The sequence below is a fragment of the Oryctolagus cuniculus genome, chromosome 18, assembly GCF_051225735.1.
Source record: "Oryctolagus cuniculus isolate XC-2025 breed Fujian yellow rabbit chromosome 18, ASM5122573v1, whole genome shotgun sequence".
NCBI lineage: Eukaryota > Metazoa > Chordata > Mammalia > Lagomorpha > Leporidae > Oryctolagus > Oryctolagus cuniculus.
The window spans coordinates 18,443,566-18,456,431 of record NC_142884.1 but is presented as its reverse complement, the minus strand read 5'-3'; the positions used below and the strand labels follow the sequence as shown (position 1 = coordinate 18,456,431).

At 45.3% G+C, this 12,866-nt stretch overlaps 1 protein-coding gene and 1 long non-coding RNA gene across 16 annotated transcripts in view; one reads left to right on the top strand and one right to left on the bottom strand.

Moving 5' to 3' along the window:
* Positions 1–8,040, bottom strand: part of ZNF383 (zinc finger protein 383) — a 17,942-nt gene extending 9,902 nt beyond the window's left edge. For 2 of the 15 annotated variants that reach the window (XM_017342425.4, XM_051847105.3), the window contains exons 1-3: positions 7,950–8,040; positions 6,497–6,553; positions 3,254–3,384 (exon numbers count right to left, since the gene is read on the bottom strand). The gene's annotated coding sequence lies outside the window, so the exon portion shown is untranslated. Of the gene's footprint in view, positions 1–3,253; positions 3,385–6,496; positions 6,554–7,854 lie in introns of all 15 variants that reach the window. The other 13 variants (XM_051847099.3, XM_070062348.2, XM_051847102.3 and 10 more) reach the window with 9 other exon arrangements.
* LOC138846474 (uncharacterized) lies at positions 8,017–12,866 on the top strand. Its single transcript, XR_011383980.2, has 2 exons — positions 8,017–8,418; positions 12,640–12,866. It is a non-coding gene; the product is annotated as an uncharacterized LOC138846474 (long non-coding RNA).

The window sequence follows — 12,866 nt, the reverse complement described above, 5'->3', positions numbered from 1 at the left end:
TATACCCATAAAAACTCTAGGCTTTAGCTACAAGATAGAACACAGTAGCTGAGGCTGGTGCCGCAGCTCAATAGGCTAATCCTCCGCCTGTGGCGCCGGCACACCGGGTTCTAGTCCCGGTCGGGGCGCCGGATTCTGTCCCGGTTGCTCCTCTTCCTGTCTAGCTCTCTGCTGTGGCCCGGGAGTGCAGTGGAGGGTGGCCCAAATGCTTGGGTCCTGCATCCGCATGAGAGACCAGGTGTGCCGGCCGTAGCAGCCATTGGAGGGTGAACCAACAGAAAAAAAAAAAAAGGAAGACCTTTCTCTCTGTCTCTCTTTCTCTCACTGTCCACTCTGCCTGTCAATAAATAAATAAATAAATAAATAAAATAAAAACCACAGTAGCTGAATCCAAGGGAAGAGGCTGAAATTTACTCTCTCTAACCCAAACCACCAAGGTTTCTGCCTCAGCCAAGGGACTGAAGCCAGACCTTGCCCAACCTTAGTGATGCTGGTGCTCTGAACACAAGGATGAGCTGCTACAATCCGCCCTGAAAAACCCCTCTCTGCAGCCCTCAGAACCCAAGCCAGACTCACTCAAATGGAAACTTCCAGCTGGGAACATAGAAGGACCAAAGACTTCCCTGCTGACCTCTTTTTGCTTTCCAACGCCAAAAGGCAGTCACCTTCTACCGCTGTGCAGGCAGGTGTGTGTGGGTGTGGGTATAGGAGTGTCCGTGCACACACAGGTACTCACTGTTACCCTCTAGCTTTGCTTTTACTTCATCTATGTTTTTCCATGCAAAACAAACTGTCAGCTTTTCTTTTATAGCTTCTGGGTAAGATTTTTTTCCACCTTCCATATTTCTATAAATTTCTCTCTCTTCTACAATTTTAATGCTTTCATTTGTTGTAAGTAAATATTTTAATCAATTATTTAATTTGGTATAGATTATTTGGTAAAAGATTATGGTATATGGTTATCATTTATATATTCATATGTATTACTTATGTTCATATTATCTTTATCATATATTATTGTTTTTTTGTGTTTTTTTAAGGATTTATTTATTTATTTGAAAGTCAGTCACACAGAAAGGCAGAGAGAGAGAGAGAGAGAGAGAGGGGCACCTTCCATCTGTTGGTTCACTCTCCAATTGGCCACAACAGCTGGAGCTGCACTGATCCAAAGCCAGGAGCCAGGAGTGTCTTCCGAGTCTCCCATGGGGGTTCAGGGGCCCAAGGGCTTGGGCCATCTTCCACTGCTTTCCCAGGCCATTGCAGAGAGTTGGATCGGAAGTGGAGTGGCCGAGACTTGAACCGGCACCCATATGGGATGCAGGCCCTGCAGGTGCTGGCTTTACCTGCTACACCACAGCGCCGGCTCCTATTTATTATTTTAATATGAGTTAGGATGCCTACTTAAGTTTTGCCCCAGAGGGGGATACTCAGCTGTACCAAAGCCACATAAGAATAATAAATTATTTCATGGGACTTAGAAATACACCATTCTTTTATATTCTACCTAGAAAGAAAAAAACTGCTTATGGCCAGCTTATAAATTAAGGAGATTTTGTTGTTTTTATTTTATTTTATTTTATTTACTACTCATTTTCATTTTACTTGAAAGATACAAACAAACAGAGAGGAGAGAGAGGAGAGAGAGAGAGAGAGAGAGAGAGAGAATGTCAGAGAGATCTTCCATCCATTGGTTCACTCCCCAGGCTGTAACAGCTGCAGCTGGGACTGTCTGAAGCCAGGGGCCAGGGCTTCTTCTGGGTCTCCCATGTGGGGAAGGGACCCAAGTACTTGGGGCCATCTTCCACTGCTTTTCCAGGTGTATTAGCAGAGAGCTGGATAGAAGTGGAGCAGCCACTTGAACTTGGACTTGAACTGGTGCCTATATGGGATGCTGGCACTGTAGGTGGCAGCTTAACTGTCTATGCCATGGTGCCGGTCCCTTTTTTTTTAAAAAACAAAAAAAAGTTCATGGGGACCAGGGTTGTGGCATAGTGGATAAAGCTACTGCCTGACACTGGTATCCCATATAGGCGCCAGTTCGATCTAGCTCCCTGCTAATGGGCCTGGGAAAGCAATGGAAGATGGTCCAAATGTTTGGGCCCCTGCCATCCATGTGGAAGGCTTGGATGAAGCTCCTGGTTTCTGGCTTCATCCTGGCCCAGCCCTGACCTTTGCAGCCATCTGGGGAATGAAACCAGTGGAATGAAGATGTCTCCCCCCAACCCCGACTCTAACTCTGTCAAATAAATAAATACATTCATCTTAAAAAAAAAAAAAAACAAAAAACCTCACGGCATTGATTAGTACAGTGAAATGAACACTGTAATTACTAAAATAAAACTGATTTTGTAAAGAAACTAAACTTTTTATGATCCAATACTGATGGAAAAACTCATCTGGGGCAGGAAATCAGCTGGCCCTCAAAGAAATTTGACAGAAGTTACAGGGATTTCTCATCTACTTGTTCACTCCCCAAATGCCTGCATAAGCCAGGGCTAGACCAGTCCAGAGCCAGGACTAGAGACTCAGTCTGGGTCTCTCATGTGTGTTGCAGAGACCCAACAACTTGGGCCACCCGCTGTGTGTGTTAGAAGGAAGCAGGAATCAGGACCTGAGCCAGGATTCAAACCCAAGCACTCCATTACTGGGTATGGGGGTTCCAAGCAGGATCTCAGATGCTGTGCCAAACCCCTACCCCAGAAAAATTCTGGTTTCTGTGACTTGCCCTGGTGAGGGAGTTATGAGCCAGGGATTGTGCATAATAACCAAAATATAGACATTGTAATATCGGATTATTTATAGTTCTGACATTAGATTCTCATTTCCACTGCACAAGATGATAAGAAAAAATGTAGGGAACTTTAACACAAGATAAAATGGGGATCTGCTGCAGTTAGCACCAGTGGACATGTAAAACCAAGTACAGTAAATTAGCTGACTGTCCCAAGTGGAAGCTCATTGGATTATCACCCAGGGAGTGATTATTAAGTTCCTGATAATTACCCAATGGTATCAACAAGAGAGATGTACCTTTTGGAAAAAAAAAAAAAAAAACACATATACCTTCATGACAATAAAATGTAATGGCATTGTAGATCATATAAAACTTAAAAGCATGCAGCTTGTCCAATAAACAAACTAAGCTACAAAAATGAACATCTCTAAGTAGTCTTCAAAAATTTCATGGAAAATGCATATTACAAAAAACTTATGCACGGATCTCAAAGAAACTTTTGCACCAAAATAAACTCACCTTTTAATTTCTTTTCTCCATGAATGTTTTGAAGTATGCTTGTAATACAAACAGCAACTTACACGTCTGATGATGTATACAAAGGGACGTGGCACAATGATCAGTGGTTCAGGAAACTTAGGTGTATATTACTAAATGAAAGAAGCCAATATGAGAAGATCACATACTAAATGATTCCAGCTACATACATGACATTCTGGCAAAGCCAAAACTATGGAGGCAGTAAAAAAATCAGTGGTTGCCAGGCACTGAGAGTAGGGGTGGGGAGAAGGAGGGATGAACAGAGGCTTCTAAGAGCTATGGAACTGCTCCATAGGATACTGTAATGGTGGATACATATCATTACACATCTGTCAAAGCCTACAGAGCATACAATAACAAGAATGAACTCAACATAAACCATGGACTCTAGGTGGAAATGATGTGTCAATGTAGCTTCATTAATTGAAACAAATATACCGGGGTCAGTGCCATGGCGCTGCAGGTTAATCCTCCGCCTGTGGCGCCGGCATTCCATATAGGCACTGGTTCTAGTCCCAGCCACTCCTCTTCCAATGCAGCTCTCTGCTGTGGCCTGGGAAAGCAGTAGAAGATGGCCCAAGTTCTTGGGTACCTGCACCCATGTGGGAAGACCAGGAAGAAGCTCTTGGCTCCTGGTTTCGGACCAGCGCAGCTCTGGCTGTTGTAGCCATTTGGTGAGTGAACAAATGGAAGGAAGACTTTTCTTTCTCTCTCTCCCTCTCACTGTCTGTAACTCTACCTCTCAAATAAATAAATAAAATCTAAAAAAAAAAAAAAAAAGAAATAGATATACCACCTGTGTGAGGGATGTTGACTGCTATATATGAAATCTCCGCAATTTCACTGTGAACCCAAAATTGCTCTGCAAAATAAAATATACTGAAAACAAAACAAAAATGAAATAAATTCTGTCACTGCTGGGGTCTGCACTGTGGCGTAGCAGGTAAAGCCGAAACCTGCAGTGCCTGCATACCATATGGGCACTGGTTTGAGATTCACTGCTCCACTTCAGATCCAGCTCTCTGCTATGGCCTGGGAAAGCAGAAGATGGCCCAAGTCCTTGGGCCCCTGCACCCACGTGGGAGACCCGGAAGAAGCTGCTGGCTCCTGGCTTGGGATCAGCCCAGCTCTGGCTGTTGCAGCCATTTGGGAGTGAACCAGCAGATGGAAGACCTCTCTCTCAGGGCTGGCACTGTGGCATAGTGGGTGAAGCTGCCACCTACAGTGCCAGCATCCCATATGGGGCCCAGTTCAAGTCCCAGCTGTTCCACTTCTGATCCAGTTCTCTGCTATGGCCTCAAAAAGCAGTGGAAGATGGCCCAAGTCTGTGGGCCCCTGCACCCGCCTGGGAGACCCGGTGGAAGCTCCTGCCTCCTGACTTCGGATTGGCACAGCTCTGGCCGTTGCAGTCATCTGAGGAGTGAACCAGCAAATTGAAGACCTCTCTCTTCTTTCTCTCTGCCTCTCTGTAACTCTGCCTTTCAAATAAATAAATAATAAAATCTTAAAAAAAAAAAAAAAGACCTCTCTCTGTCTTTGCTTCTCTGTAACCCTGCCTTTCAAATAAATAAATCTTAAAAAAAAGTCACAGATTGTCTAAATTAAATGCAACTACATGCTTTTAAAAAAATTATGTCACTGCCACAAGCTACATTTTTGAACTTTGAGGACATTATGCTAAGTGAAATAAACCAAACACAAAAAGGCAAATACTGCGTAATTCCATTTACAGTGGTATCTAAAGCAGTCAAACTCACAGAAACAGAAAGGAGAGGTGGCTGGCAAAGGCTGGGGAGAGTGGGAAATATGATGCTGTTGTTAGATGATTATAGATTTAGTTTGCAGGATGAAAAACTTCTAGAAATCTGTTGTACAACAATATGAATATACTTAATACTTCTTGGAATATACATTTAATAATGACTAACACGTAGCTAGTGTTGTGGTGCAACAGGTTAAGCCATCGCCTGCAATGCAGGCACCCTATGGGGGTACTGGTTCAAGTCTTGACTGTTCCACTTCCAACCCAGCTCCCTACTAATCTGCCTGAGAAAGCAGCAGTACATGGCCCAAGTCCTTAAGCCCCTGTACCCATGTGAGAGACCTGGCTGGGGTTCCAAGCCCTCACTATGACTGTAATTTTTCTATTAGTACTTTCAGTTCTGTCAAATATATTTGAATCCATTCTATGAAGGTAGATTGACCTTTTTATTATAAATCATTCTTTTTTTTTTTTTTTTTTGACAGGCAGAGTGGACAGTGAGAGAGAGAGACAGAGAGAAAGGTCTTCCTTTGCCGTTGGTTCACCCTCCAATGGCCGCCGCGGCCGGCGTGCTGCGGCCGGCGCACCGCGCTGATCCGATGGCAGGAGCCAGGAGCCAGGTGCTTTTCCTGGTCTCCCATGGGGTGCAGGGCCCAAGCACCTGGGCCATCCTCCACTGTACTCCCTGGCCACAGCAGAGGGCTGGCCTGGAAGAGGGGCAACCGGGACAGAATCCTGCGCCCCGACCGGGACTAGAACCCGGTGTGCCGGCGCCGCTAGGTGGAGGATTAGCCTAGTGAGCCACGGCGCCGGCCTATAAATCATTCTTCTTTAAAGCTTTTTTTTTTAAAATATTTATTTATTTGAAAGTTGGAGTTACACAGAGAGAGAAGGAGAGGCAGAGACGTCATTCACCCATTGGCTCACTCCCCAATTGGCCACAAGGGCCGGAGCTGCACTGATCCAAAGCCAGGAGCCAGGAGCTTCTTCCAGGTCTCCCATGCAGGTGCAGGGGCCCAAGCACCCAGGCCATCCTCCACTGCTATCCCAGGACACAGCTGACAGGTGGACTGGAAGAGGAGCAACTGGGACTAGAACTCGGCTCCCATATGGGATGCTGGTGCCGCAGGCGAAGGATTAACCAAGTGAGCCACGACACCGGCCCCTTTGTTTCATTTTCTACAAACTTTTTGAAAGACTTTTGTGTGTATATGTGTGTGCCTACGTTGTGTTTGTATTTAAAAAGTAAAAACTAGGTACACAAGAGAAACTGATCTATTTTCTAAATTAATATGAGACTATTATGTAGAAGGAAGTTGGGGAGAATACTGAGATCAGTGTGTCCACCTCAGTGCTTCCCATCATTTTCTTGAATGGAGTTTGTTAGAACCAGGTCACTTGATGAGTCTGTTAAGCATGGTCATGCAAGAAAAGTAGAGCAGAAAGATATCCCAGCATACCTGGTACTTGGCTTGGTCAACAGCCATTCCTCTTTCTTTCTCCATACTTCTGGAGAACTAGGGAGCAGAAAGGGATCATAAGATGCCAGGCTTGGGCCGGCGCTGCAGCTCACTAGGCTAATCCTCCGCCTTGCGGCGCCGGCACACCGGGTTCTAGTCCCGGTCGGGGCGCAGGATTCTGTCCCGGTTGCCCCTCTTCCAGGCCAGCCCTCTGCTGTGGCCAGGGAGTGCAGTGGAGGATGGCCCAGGTGCTTGGGCCCTGCACCCCATGGGAGACCAGGAAAAGCACCTGGCTCCTGGCTCCTGCCATCGGATCAGCGCGGTGCGCCGGCCGCAGCGCGCTGGCCGCGGCGGCCATTGGAGGGTGAACCAACGGCAAAGGAAGACCTTTCTCTCTGTCTCTCTCTCTCACTGTCCACTCTGCCTGTCAAAAAAAAAAAAAAAAAAAAAAGATGCCAGGCTTTTCTTGTGGCCCAGACTGAGCAAGTCAGGGGCCACTCGACCTACATCCACCACCTCTGCAGAGAAGGAAATACAGCCAGAGGGGTCGCGGCTGTGCAGAAGTCACAAGTGCAGGCACAGGCACCCCACACCCATATCCCCAATGTCACAGTCACGCACCGTGGGGACCCACATATTCTCCGCCTTCACAGGCAACCTCACCCAAACCACAGCTCTATACGTGGTCCCAGAGCCACAGCTCCACACCCACTCTGAGGGATACATGGTGTACAGAACCCTCAATCTTACAGCACCCCACAAGCCACGGGGCTACAGTGCTGCAGGCCCAACACCACATGCAGTGCACAGCCACCCAGAGAGGCAGTTCCTCTAAACCCCCTGATGAGCGCTACACATAATCACACACTCAAAGTAACGCAATGGCCACTAGGACTGCGTCCTGTCACCCTGGCGCACAACTAGATGCACCTTCCAACCGCACACACAGTGCCAGGTAAAGTTCTGTGATCACATTCCCACAGCCTCACCGTCCCAGGCATCCAGTCAACGTGGTCCTAACACTTACCCAAAGCCAGTTCCACGCACGCACCTCAGAGTACCACACCGAATAATCAGACCCTTCAGCTCCCACCCCAAGCCCTGGCGGCCCGCACACAAGTCACACAAAGTTAGACAGTCGCCAACAGTCACAGTCCCCCCACGAGGACACAGTCACACGCTGTTGCAGCTACACCCCTACAACGAAGATACCTGCACAGAGCGCTCCACGCACGGTCACAGTGACAGGGACACACCTATCAGAGACACGTACCAGGGCTCTCAACACCCGCACACCCAGCGTCCCACAATCACACACAGAAGCCCACACCTCGCGTGTGCCCCCGAGCCCCACCCACCCGCTCGCGGCTGACACTCCCGGAGCCGCCTCCCTTCAGAGCCCAGGGACGCACCCCCGGGGCCTCGTGGAGTCCGCAAGACCTAGGCCGCTCACCGTGTACTTTCCCGTCCCCGGACGCCCAGCGTCCCGCAGGCAAACTAAAGGGCAGCCCTGTTCTCGCGGGAACTCTGGGAAATGTAGTCCCGCGGCGGACGGCCAGGCGAAGATGGCACCCGATTCTGTGGGGGTCCCACCCCTGCCCCGCGCTCCGAGCTCAGGACGCAGCCTCTTACTGAAAACTCCCAGATGACGCCGGCTTCCTCCGTGGTGCTGGACAGCCTCGCACACTGCACGTATGCATGCCCTGAGAGAAAGGCAGCGGTCGCCAGCTTGCACGAGAAGTTGACGGGAGCTGTGAGAATCCTTGGGAAGTGTGAGGCGCAGAACACCCTCGCTCCGCAAAGTTCCTGTGACCTTGCTCAATCTCCGTCTGTGCACCCGAGCCGCGACTTTCGCTGACTTACCTTCTGTCGCTATAGATTCACCCTACTTGTCCATCGTCCCATATAAATGGAATCACATGGTAGGTATTTGGGGGCGGGGGTGGCCTGGCTTCTCTCAGCACGTTCTTCAGATTTATCAGTGCTGTTTTCTGGGTCAGTGTTGCTTTTTATTGGTGGTTAGTATGCCGTTTTATGAATGCATCTAAATTTGTACATCCATGCAAGTGCTTTTGCATATTTGGCTTGTTTCCAGTTTGATAAGAATGAAGCTTATCGAAGCATTTGTGTACCAGCCTTCTTGTAAACATATGCTTTCGTTTATATTGGGAAATAAATAGTGGAATTGGTGGGTCACAAGTGAATATTTAATTTTACAAGAAACTAGCAGACTGTGTTTACCAAGTGGTGGTACCGTTTACATTCTCACCAGCACTGTATGAAGTTTTCACATCCCTTTCAATTTTAGTTCTTTGAATATTTTTATCTGTTCTCAGCGTCTTTATAGTGTCTTTCAAAGCAGTTTTCACTCTTGATAGAATCCAATTTATCACCATTTTATGTTTCATGCTTTTTGTGTTCTTTCTGTTGCTCCAAAAAAGGGGTCCATTCACTTGGGTGTCACTAAGTAATCAAGCTGCAGCAGGAGCTGCTTAAAGTTTTATTTATTTGTGACAAAGGAGAAAGTGAGAAAGTATAGTTAGTTCTCTGAAGAAACTGCCTCATTGAGAAGCAGTTTCACAGTGCTTTTTGCTTTTTTTTTTTTTTTTTTAGATCTATTCATTTATTTGAAAGTCAGAGTTAAACAGAGAAAGAAGGAGAGGCACAGAGAGAGAGTCTTCCATCCACTGGTTCACTCCACAAATGGCTACAACGGCTCGAGCTGTGTGGATCCAAAGCCAGGAGCCAGGAGCTTCTTCTGGATCTCCCATGTGGGTGAGATAGAAAAAGTGGAGCAAGTACAAGGATATTTGGAAAAGTTTATAGAAAAATCAAACTAGAAGAGAAATTTTTTTTGAAATCCCTGCATAGTTTCTTTTCTTTTTTTTTAACAAGAGAGGGGATTTATTTATTTATTTGAAAGGCAGAGTTACACAGAAAGAGAAGGAGAGGCAGAGAGAGAGAAAGGTCTTCTATCTGCTGGTTCGCTCCCCAGATGACTGCAACAGTTGGAACTGCACCGATCTGAAGCCAGGAGCCAGGAGCTTCTTCCAGGTCTCCCACACGGGTGCAGGGGCCCCAGGACTTGGGCCATCCTCCACTGCTTTTTCAGGCCATAGCAGAGAGCTGGATCAGAAGTGAAGCAGCTGGGACTCAAACTTGACCCCATATGGGATGCTGACATTGCAAGTGGCAGTTTTACCAGCTACTGCACAGCACCGGCCCCAATAGTTTTTTTACAGTACATATTTTCCAAAGACTTTTTGAAGACCCCTTGTATTTATAGCATTTCTTATGTTAACCTTATTTACCATGCCCAGTCTCTTCATTTATTCCTGTGGATTCAATTTCTTAGCCCAATAGAGCCTTGCTCCAAACTCTTTTGTGCTTTTCTTGCCAAATATATTCAATTCCCATCTATTAGAGTCTGAAAATGCCATTACGTAATTATTGTTTCATAAAATCATTTTCTAAATCACTTAAGAAAGAAGAAATATTCATTTATACTATCCTAATAAAGAGAATTATCTTTACTAGTGTCTCTGTTCCTTCATGTCAATTTCAGTTTCTGTTTGGGGCCATTTGCTCTCAAGCTGAAGAATCTCCTTAGTATATCTTTTTATTCATTTTTTTATAGATTTGTTATTTATGTGAAAGTCAGATTTACACAGAAAGAGAAGGAGAGGCTCACTCCCCAGTTGGCCGCAATGGCCGAAGCTGCACCAATCTGAAGCCAGGAGCCAGGAGCTTCTTCTGGGTCTCCCGTGTGGGTGCAGGGGCCCAAGCACTTGGGCCATCCTCTACTGCTTTTCCAGGCCGTAGCAGAGAACTGGATCAGAAGTGGAGCAGCAGGGACTAGAACCGGCACCCATATGGGTTCAGAGGATTAACCTACTGCACCACAGCGTTGGCGCTGAAAGTAGATCTTTATAAAAATTAAGAGTGGGAATGGGAGAGGGAGGAGGAAGAAGGGTTGGAGTGTGGGCAAGAGGGAGGACAGGTTGTGAAGTATCACAATGTTCCTAAATCTGTATATATGAAATACATTAAACTTGATAACTTAAATAAAATTTTAAAAAAAATTATATATCCAGAAAGGGTATTTTACAAAAATGAAAGAAAATTAAGACATTCCCAAATAAAGAAAACTGGATCATTTGTGGCTAGCTGACATGACTTACAAGTATACTAAGGAGGGGCTAGAGCTGTGGCATAGCGGGTAAATCCACTGCCTGCAGTGCTGGCATCCAATATGGCGTCGGTTCTACTCCCTGCTGCTCCACTTCTGATCCAGCTCTCTGCTATGGCCTAGAAAAGCAGTAGAGGATGGCCCAAGTGCTTGGGCCCCTGCACCCACACGGGAGACCCAGAAGAAGCTCCTGGCTCCTGGCTTCAGATTGGCGCAGCTGCGGTCATTGCGGCCATCTGGGGAGTGAACCAGCAGATGGAAGACCTCTCTCTCTCTCTTTGCCTCTCTTTCTGTGTATGAAGATAAAAAACACTGTTCCTCAACAGAAGAGACAAGGGCTGTAAATAATCATGGAATCTCAAAATGTCCATTTCACCCCAATACATCGCATTTTAGATACTGTATTAGTTACCTCAGATCAGGGAAAACGTGGTATATATCTTTTTGGGACTGGCTTATTTCACTAAGTATAATGGTTTCCAGTTGCACCCATTTTGTTGCAAAAGACAAGATTTCATGTTTTTTTTGTTTTGTTTTGTTTTTGTTTTTTTTTTTACAGCTGAGTAGTACTCAGAGTGTATAGATACCATAATTTCTGGACATAGAATTCTTAAATGCCAGGGTTTTAGAATGTCGGGAGACAATTTGAATAGTTATGACATTACCTTCTTGCTTTCCATTGTTTCTGATGAGAAGCCTATTGTTAATCTTATTGTGGTTCTCTCCTATATGAATAGCATTTTTCTCTGGCCATTTTAGACTTAATTTCTGTACAATCTTTGGTAAGTTTATTTTTTGTAGAATTCCTCCTTGAAATTTCAGTCCAGCTCTCTGCTGTGGCCTGGGAAGGGAATGGAGGATGGCCCAAGTGCTTGGGCCCTGCACCCACATGAGAGGCCAGGAGGAAGCACCTGGCTCCTGGCTTCGGATTGGCGCAGCATGCCAGCCGTAGCGGCCATTTGAGGGGTGAACCAATGGAAGGAAGACCTTTCTCTCTCTCTCTCTCTCTCTCACTGCCTAACTCTGCCTGTGCAAATCAAAAAAAAAAAAAAAAAAAAAAAAGACATTTCACTGCCCAATTATGTGTGCAATAAAGGCTTTTCCAACATTTGTAAAGTCCAAATATTTGTCAGCATCAAAACTAAGTCCTCGGAAGTTTTCTGCTGTGAGTCTTCATGTTAACTTTTCCTTTGTCTTGAAAAAGTTCACAGAAAATCTGAAAGAGTCAAATGAATTAAAAATAATTCTTTTTTAAAGGGGCCCCTAAAGAGGAGATGTTAAACTGTTGTAATTTTCTGTGGCTTTCCCCCAAATTATGGACAAATATATGTCAAATTATAATAATTATAATATTTAAATAATTTATATCAATATATATTAATTTATAATAATAATTTAAATAATTTGTAATAATTTAAGTAATTTTTAAAATTATAGTGATATGGACAAATTAATACAATAATAAGTTTTAATAACCTTGAATATTTTTGGAATTCATGCATCATGGCTGATAAATTCCTAGCATTCCCTTTCCCCACCACCCCCTTCTTTGTCATGCCCTGAGTTATAGCAGAAAGGCATTGATATTATCAAGCAGTTCCTGGGGAGCAATAAAGATGGTCTGGTGCAAACCTTTGCAGACTACAAAGGTTATGGATTTAGAGTCTAGCCTTAGAGGAAGCAAACATTAAAAAAAAAAAAAAAAAAAGACCTGAGAACACTTGTTAGTTTTCTACAATAGAAGATAATTGAGAATGAGAACTGACTGTGGTCTTAGCTATGTTATTAATGGCAACTGTCTTAGTCTGCTTTGTGTTACTATAACAAAACACCTAATACTGGGTTAATATTTTCAAAAAGAGCAGTATTTGGTGGGGCTGGTGCTGTGGCGTAGCAGGTAAAGCTGCTGCCTGTAGTGCCAGCATCCCATATGGCCGCTCCACTTCCCATCAAGCTCTCTGCTATGGCCTGGGAAATCATTAGAAGATGGCCCACGGGCTTGGGCCCTGCACCTGTGTGGGAGACGCTGAAGAAACTCCTGGCTCCTGGCTTTGGATCAGTGCAGCTGCGGCCAATTGGGGAGTGAGCCAGTGGATGGAAGACCTCTTTGTCTCTCTGCCTCTCCTTTTCTCTGTGTGTAACTCTGACTTTCAAATAAATAAATAAATCTTTAAAAAAGTA